Source organism: Chinchilla lanigera, unplaced genomic scaffold (genome assembly GCF_000276665.1).
Source record: "Chinchilla lanigera isolate Chin_1 unplaced genomic scaffold, ChiLan1.0 scaffold00031, whole genome shotgun sequence".
Lineage (NCBI taxonomy): Eukaryota > Metazoa > Chordata > Mammalia > Rodentia > Chinchillidae > Chinchilla > Chinchilla lanigera.
Genome location: NW_004955432.1, coordinates 7,787,219 through 7,795,305, shown reverse-complemented (window position 1 = coordinate 7,795,305; position 8,087 = coordinate 7,787,219). Strand labels below are relative to the sequence as shown.

General features: G+C 41.4%; 1 protein-coding gene across 1 annotated transcript in view; it reads right to left on the bottom strand.

Moving 5' to 3' along the window:
• Cdk14 (cyclin-dependent kinase 14) overlaps nt 1-7,706 on the bottom strand; it is a 548,127-nt gene extending 540,421 nt beyond the window's left edge. Inside the window, exon 1 of the mRNA XM_005387996.2 lies at nt 7,648-7,706. The gene's annotated coding sequence lies outside the window, so the exon portion shown is untranslated. The remainder of the gene's footprint in view (nt 1-7,647) is intronic.
• Nucleotides 7,707-8,087: the final 381 nt, after the last annotated feature.

The window sequence follows — 8,087 nt, the reverse complement described above, 5'->3', positions numbered from 1 at the left end:
ACGCGCTGGGGGCTCCCCCGGGCCGGGGCCGCTCCCTCGGTGCCTCCCGGAGCCGGGCGGGGGCGCCCGGACGCCGCGCCAGACCTCGGGGTCCTCGGTGGGGTAGTGGAAAGGCTTTGTTTTTTGATTGTGCCGAAGCAGCTGTAAAGTGAAAAGCTCGGAGGTAACGGTGCCCCCAGCCAGAGCCCAAGTGCAGAAGCGGAAGCTTTGGCTGGAACCCCAGGAGGCGGAGCTCGGGCTCTGCGCCCCACCGCGGTGTCTGCCACGGGTGACATGAATGGCAACGTGGTGCGTTTCTGATAGGAAAACTGTTCTGCGCAGAATGCCGAACACAGTCTTCAGTCTGTGGTGTCCTATTTTTATAATATCGCTCTGAATTGGAAGACTTAGGGGCTAAAAAGGATTTTGGCTTCATTTTCCTTCACGTCAAAAAAAAAGGAAAAGAAAAGAAAAAGGAGTAAGGGGCACTTCATGAAACCCCAGGACAAACAGTTCCGGCAGCGAACGCCGAACGCACCCCGTCTTCATTCCAGTTAAAGTGCGGTGCAGCTGGAACTCCAAACGCAGGCCTCCCTGGGGAGAGAGGAGGAAGGCGGGGAGGGCCTGCAAGTGTTGACTTGGGGCCAGCGAAGTCGTCTGAATAGAAATACTAGCGGTCCGGTCATCTGGCTTTGTAAGCAGTAAGAGCTTGCCAGGGCGTGATAGTGCTGTTCGGTTTAAAGGAAGTTTTGGGAGTTGTGTTTTGTTAAAAGATTTTCATCTTAAAACAAAAACTAGTCCCCTGCCTTCCTTAAATTGTAAGGGGGGATACGGATTTGTTCTGCCCTGCGCTGAGCACGTTGATAGCTTGCTGCGGATAAAAGGCAGGAAGTCGGGCCAAGTGCAGGGCAGTGAGGGCCAGGAGTTCTGACGAAAGTCGTGAGAGGGAACGCAAGGATGTTGGATCTTTGGCGGCCCTCGCTGGATGATTACAGGCAGCACCAAGTGTGGCCTCATACAGGAAAAAGTTTTGACTTTTACCACTTCCTCAGATTAGTTAGGGAGAAAGTTGTAAATAGTTATGAATGAAAAGAGAAAGCAAGCCATCAATGCACTAGTAGGTTCCAGGAGGCAACGGGGATGAAGACACAGCCACCAGTGGAACAAATTTTGACAACTGGCTGTGGCTGTGCTGTAGTTCACGCTGACGTTAGCTGTTTCAAAAACGGTGTCTGTGTGTCAATATATATTTCTTTTACCCCCCTGGTATTACTGACTCTGGAAAAAATAATCAGTTTTTGCTTAACGGTCAACTTGTACAAAGCTATAGTATGCAAACGTTTGTTAAAGTGAAATAGATTAACAGGTACTGGTATATATCTAGGGCAAGTGGTAAAAACTATGTTGAATATTAAATTATTTGTGGAAAAAATACATATCCATATGTTCCTGTATGTTCTGTTCCCTTATCTTGGTTTTATGTTAAAGTGGCAAAGTCTGCAAGAAACTACAAAGAAGACAACAGCATGCTTTTCAGAGATAGATACCTAGATTTCTATTTTAGGATTCAACTCTTTGTATAGTTACTTCTTTCACATTTCCCTTCATTTTAGATTGGAAGTTGCCTGAGGGCAGGAACCCTAAAATGGGGAAAATGTCACATGAACCTAGGGTGGAGTGCAGTCTCTGAGAAGAGAGGTGTTGTATTTGGAAAGATGACTCCCCAGCATGAATGTGGCACATGTATTTTCAGCAGGAGAATGGATCTGTCAGTTTTCCATCTCCGTGTCTGCGTGAAAAGGCTGTAGCTGTGGATGGCCTAAATTAAAGGTGCAGTGACAGAGTACAGATAAACTCATCTGACGGTTCAGCTCACCGTGATTTGACCTGAACCCAGACTCAGGAATTAGAGCATGCAGCTTTACTGGGCCCGGAATGTAGCAGCAGGGGTTAGGGACCCAGGACTCCTAAAGTCTAGTCCCTACTCTACCACCAAGAGTGTGGCCTTCAACAGATACTGGTTTACAGTGCACCCCTGAGATTCATGGGGTTCCATTCCTGGAGCAATCGCGAGTTGTGAAAAACTGAATTTCAGATATAGTCAGAAAGATACCTATAAATGACTACTTTTATACTTTAAACCCTAAGTATACTATGTCTCCCACAGTTATTTAATCCAATGAAATACTGTATCAATAAAACCTTAGACGGTGCAGGGTGTTTTGGTGGCATCTTGGGGATCTTAGGGGCTTTAAAAAGAACAAAACCGAGAACACTGGACACAGCTACACACGTTCAGCAACCTATTACGATGTGGGAATGCTGGTGCATCTGCCCAGATGGGTTACAGGCAGCAGCCAATCAGCAGCAAAGAGAACTAAATAATGCTCTCGGATTGGCTACTTACAACCCTCCCACAACCCCCCCCCCAAATTGCAGACAATATCTGTGGTTTCCACAAAATTTCGGGGGTTTCCATGAACAGTTATTAGGTTCTAAGGAAAAGTCCGCAAACGACTGAGGCCAAGAACTCTGAACACAACTTCACGGGGTATTCTCTATCTACTTACTGATCTATAAATTAAAAGTTTAAACTAGATGATCTCTGGGGACATTGATAGCTGCAAAATTCTAGTTTTAAAACTTAATGGTGAAATTTCGCTTCTCCCAGCTTATATACTAAAGATACACACGCAGTATTGTGTCTCAATGTCCCACCAAAGCCTCAGCCAGTCGTAGGTGGGGCTTTACAGAGGTGGCTGGATCTGGAGTGTGTGACACTGGGATCAAGGGTGTGTGATTACTATATTAGTCCAGATTGGTTTGGCGTAGTTCTGGGTAGGATTAATGGTGCCCCACCCTGGGTGTGAGTGCTACTCAGCCTAAGAATGGGTTGTCTGAATAAGATATAAGGGACAGAAAGAGGGTCACTGCTTGTCCCTTGTTGCTTGGTGCCTTCTGCCCACCATGAACTGCTTCTCCTCTGTGATGCCCCTCTGCCGTGCCCCTCTGCCATGCCACCCTGCCTTGGAGCCGGCAAACTATGTACTAGAACCTCTCCAAACTGTGAGCCAAGTAAACCTTTCTTCCTTTAACTTTCACTGTCAGCAACGAGAAAAGTAACTAAGACAAATATAAATGAAGAGTAATTAATATACAATTAAGATAAAGATTCATTGACAAAAATTATATGACGTTTGAGATACATTATTTCTAGTCATAGTAAACTAAATTATGTTTTTCTTTAAAAATAAAATGTTATGGATCTTTTACATATAAGAAAAGTAAGTTAATATGCTGGCAGTAGATATTCAGGGAAAGAATCCTAATTCAAATAAGATGTAATATAGGGGGTATGATTAGAATCCAAGTACTAGCAGAAGCAGGGTGCACTCACTGATCCAAAACAGTATGAGAAAACATTATCAGAGAAAAGAAATCCATGAAATAAGAATGAAAGACAGAAAATGACATAAACAAGAAAATGTATATATTAATGTAAAATTTTAGAATTTAGTCAAAGTATAAAGATTGACTTCCTATCACAGTGTAATTATTAAAGCAGTGGAAATTATGTAGGTAGATATTCTCTTAGAACTTTAGAAAGTCTTACCCTAGCTAATTATTTATAAGACCAATATTACCCTTTTTGAACACATCCAGGAGCTGAAGTGCCATAGAGTTTAATTTACACCAATGTTTTGGTGCCACGTTAGTAAAACTTATGCATGGAGTCAAAAACTCTTACTGCCGACTGTTACATTCTAACTGGTGAACGGAGTCCATTTTTTTTAACAGAGAGAAAATTGAAATCAGAAAAGGATAAGAACTTCCCCGGGCGTGGTGGCACACGCCTATAATCCCAGCACTCAGAAGGCTGAGGCAGGAGGATCATTGCGAGTTCAAGGCCAGCCTGAACTGCATAGTGAGACCCTGTCTCAGAAAAAAGACAAAAAGAAAAAAAAAGAAAAGAAAAAGAAAAGGATAGGATCTTGGAAACCTGCAGAAAGCTGGTATATTCAGACTCAGGTAAATGAAGACTTCTGCATCTCCTCCACCTCACCCCATCAACAATTGATACCACTCTCCTCACCCCCCACCCCCATCCTCCTCTTCTTCCTCCTCCTCCTTTTCACCTTTACAAAATCTGCTGAGACCCCTAGGCTTATCAGAAACAAAACCTACATTTGCCTAATTGTTTTACAGGCAATCCCGACCTCTTCATCATTCCTTTGAAGAGTTCTAGCAATCTAAGTAAAGTGAGCTGCTTGCAAGTTAAACAAAGAACTTACAAAAACATCCCAATGATTTTAAACATAGATAAGTTTGAAATAATTTTGAGGGAAATAGACTAAAAAGGTCAAGGCATGCACGAAAAGCTAGTAAATTCCCCTTTCCTAATAAGCCATACTTCAAGATTGCAATGGCATATAATTCCTATTTCTCACCATTATGTAATTTGAATTATAGATGTTTATATACGAAAGTATCTACCACCACTTCTGAGATGGTTTGCTTAATTATACCCTTGCATGTTACTTGTGTGTGGAGAAGAGGTGTCGTGAACTAAGGGTCATCATCTATCAGTGTCACCAATTTCATTGTATCTTGTTGCTCCCATTAGAATAAATTTCCGAAACCAGTCCTGTATTTGAACTCTGCACATACATGTAAAAGAGGTTGGAAGTTATTACCTTAGAAAACTAACATGCCTTTTGATTAGTCCGGGCAAGTCCTATTAGGAGCAGTTAAATTAAGAAATGCGGCTCACTTATCAAAAACATCCGAGCTTTTCTTTGTAAAAATCTTGACGGTTCATCTGTCTGTTCTAATCAAGCACTTACAAGCCAGAAAAATTATCTACAGAATAGTCATATAGTATCATCACATATTATCATGTTTCCTATCTGAACTTTATAAGTTTAAACTGTAACTAAAATAATATATTTTATAATAGGCTCTGAATTGATGAGCTCATTTTATCTTGACCCATGTCACTCCAAGAGGCATTACAATTATCACTCTGTCACACATGGAAGTAGGCCTGCAGATGCCATAAGAATGTGCCTGAGATCACAGAGGTTTGAGTTTTAGGCTGGATCATACTTCTGGCTCCCACAGAGTCTTTTTCTGTAGCATGATGTATGTCACTTCTTATTTTGATACAAGTTGGGGATAATCGTGGTTGTCCTCATTGTATAGAAAGCTAAGAGGTTCAAGGAACTTGCCGTATTCAAACAGGTTAAATCCTAATACTGTATTTCACTTTTTCCCACCTTATGGGGAATAAATTAAAAGTGTGGTATTGAAAAATATACAACTGACTTTGAAAAGGAGGCTCTTCTCTATTCTAATTGGTGTTTTTTTTTAAAAAAAAAAAAAAACAAACATTGCTAAATTGTCATTTATAGCTGCATGCTAGCCACTCAAAGATAACACATCTAACTCCAACATCACCCATGCGGTATCTTTTATTGTCCTATTTTTCCCACAGAGATCAAATTGATTTCTTAAAACTATTCAGCTGACTGTATAGTTAAAAAATGTAGTAGCCATAGGAAAATCACAATTTCTCAAACCCTAATGTAACAACTGAGGCAAATCACTGGGCACAAAGGTAATAGTAAAGCATAGTCAGATGATCGTTGTCTTAGTCCATTTTGACTGATGTAAAAAAAATAATAAACCATGTGTCTCATAAATTACATACATTCACTGTTTTGCAGTTCTCAAGACTGGGGAGTCCAGTGTTAGGGTGAGGACAGATTTAGTGTCTGGGGAAGCCCTGCTTCTCATAGATGGTGACTTCTTGCAGCATTGTTACTTGGTGAAAACAGCCAAAAGATTTCCTTGAGCTCTTTTAGAAGGACACTAAACCCATTCATGGTCCATTGTCATGACCTACTCACCTTCCAAAGGCCCCACCTCTCATCCTGTTGGGGATGAGATATCAACCTATGAATTTAGGGTCAGCGGGACCACAAGTGCTCAGACCATATTGATACAGGAAAACAAAAAACTCCCAACCTGAATGATATCTGGGATGAGTTCGTGTTCTCTAAAATCGAACAATGAATTTTAGGAACAACGGAGGTTAGGATCAGAATATATTTACTGAGGGAAAGAAAGCTTCTGTCCAAAAGAGGGACAGAAGAGGGGCCCGAGTGGGTTACCCAAAACTCTGCCTTTTCTAGGGACTTTTATAGAGCAAAACCACAAGGTGAGGCGGGTCCAAGGTAAGGGAAAATGGACAAAACTATGGTCAGCCAATAAAAATTGTTCAGATAAAATTGATTAAATTGGGATCAAGTAAGGAAGCGAGTCACGTAGCAAATGGGCATGAATACAGAACAGGGGCTTTTCCTATAAGGGGTTGGGTCAGGGACTCTTCAAGGTGAACGCTACCTATTTAGAGTATCAATCCCTGAGGTCCATCCCTTGGGAGGTAAGAGGGTGTGTTTGTTTATTTTTGTTTTTGTTTTGGTACCAGGAATCGAACTCACGACCTTGCGCTTGCCAGGCAGGCATTTTTGCCGCTGAGCTAAATCCCCAGCTGTTTGTTTAATGTTTAGTCTTGCGATCTGGCCCGAAGCAAGTAGCACCTCTCCATTTGTGAGGTATCTTGTCTAACATACTGGCTCCTTCAAGGGCCTGGCCCTGTCTGACTGCCTATAATACTTCTATCTAGGAAACTAAAACAGCAATCTATTAGCTGATACTATTGAATTAAAGTTTTCTTAAGTATGATAGATACTTATGGATAAAACATGAGGTATATGAATTTCTTTCAAATGGTTTGACAACAAAAATATGCACATGGCTGTATACACACACCTACACACACAGAAGAGAGAAGGAAAAAATGCAACAAAATGTTAAAAATTGGTGAATGTAGGTGAAGAATATATATATCCATTGAATTATATATATTTAGTATTATATATATTCCTTGTATTATTATTCAACTTTCTGTAGGCTTTTAAATTTTCAAAAATAATAAAAACATGAAATGGAACAAACCAACCCAGTTGGTAAGTGGCAGGAGTCAAACAAGTTGTAAATTTAGTATTTGATTCACATTGTACCACCACCCCCACATCTGAGGAAAAATGAAAAGTACTGCACTAATGTCAGAAAAGGATTAATAAGATGCAGCTTGGCTATACTATTTAATCCAATACTGCTCATCTATAAGGATGGGTCATACCAAAATTATGTGGGGAGCACTTTCAAAGGACCACTAAAGGATGGTCACCTTGGGCAGGGTCTGAAAGGGCAGAAAGATTTTTTAAAGGCAGGGTGTGAGGAGATTGAAAATGCCTCTTGGCTGGTGTTCACAGTCCCACAAGTGAGACTTACTCCTCAGGACCCTGGAATGGGAACGTGATGACTGTTGCTCAGCGGAAGTCAGATGGAGAGGTAATTCGGGAGTAACCCACAGAACATGGAAGACAATGGGGTTACAGAAGTCAGAGGGAGGATGGCTTGGGATTAGATTCTCATAAGGAGTGCCACCTAGGCCCTGCGTATGCGCAGCTCACAGTAGAGATGCAGCTTCTATAGCCTCTAATGCTTCTCCTGGTCTGAGCTCAGGCAGTGATTAGAGCCTAGGAGTAGTTAAAAATTGAGCTGAAGCCTCACTCCCTCCTCCCACGCTCACCCCCTCACCTGTACAGGTCCATGGCGAAGGAGTTGGAGACCCACTTTCAAACAATGGAAAGACAAACCAGGCTATAACATAAGATGACTCTTAATTCTAGAATCTTCATTTACAGTCTGTATGATATCACCAATCCTATGTCCTCACCTGTACATTAGAAATAGACTTCAGTACTATCCCCATTTTCTTTCATTAGCAAGTAAATTCATTGCTTTTCCTTTGTCTGTTTATGAAACATATTGAGCACCTGCTCTGTCCAGGAACTATGCCGAGACAGGGCACACAGTTTACAGACTTAGTGGTGGGAATTTTTGATTTTTAAAGATGTTTTGTAGTAAAAGACACATTGTCAGTAATCTGTCTCAAAATACCCCCCCACCACACACACACACACACACTTTGAATACACTTACTTTATTATTCTTGCCACTCTTTAGAGCCCTTATGG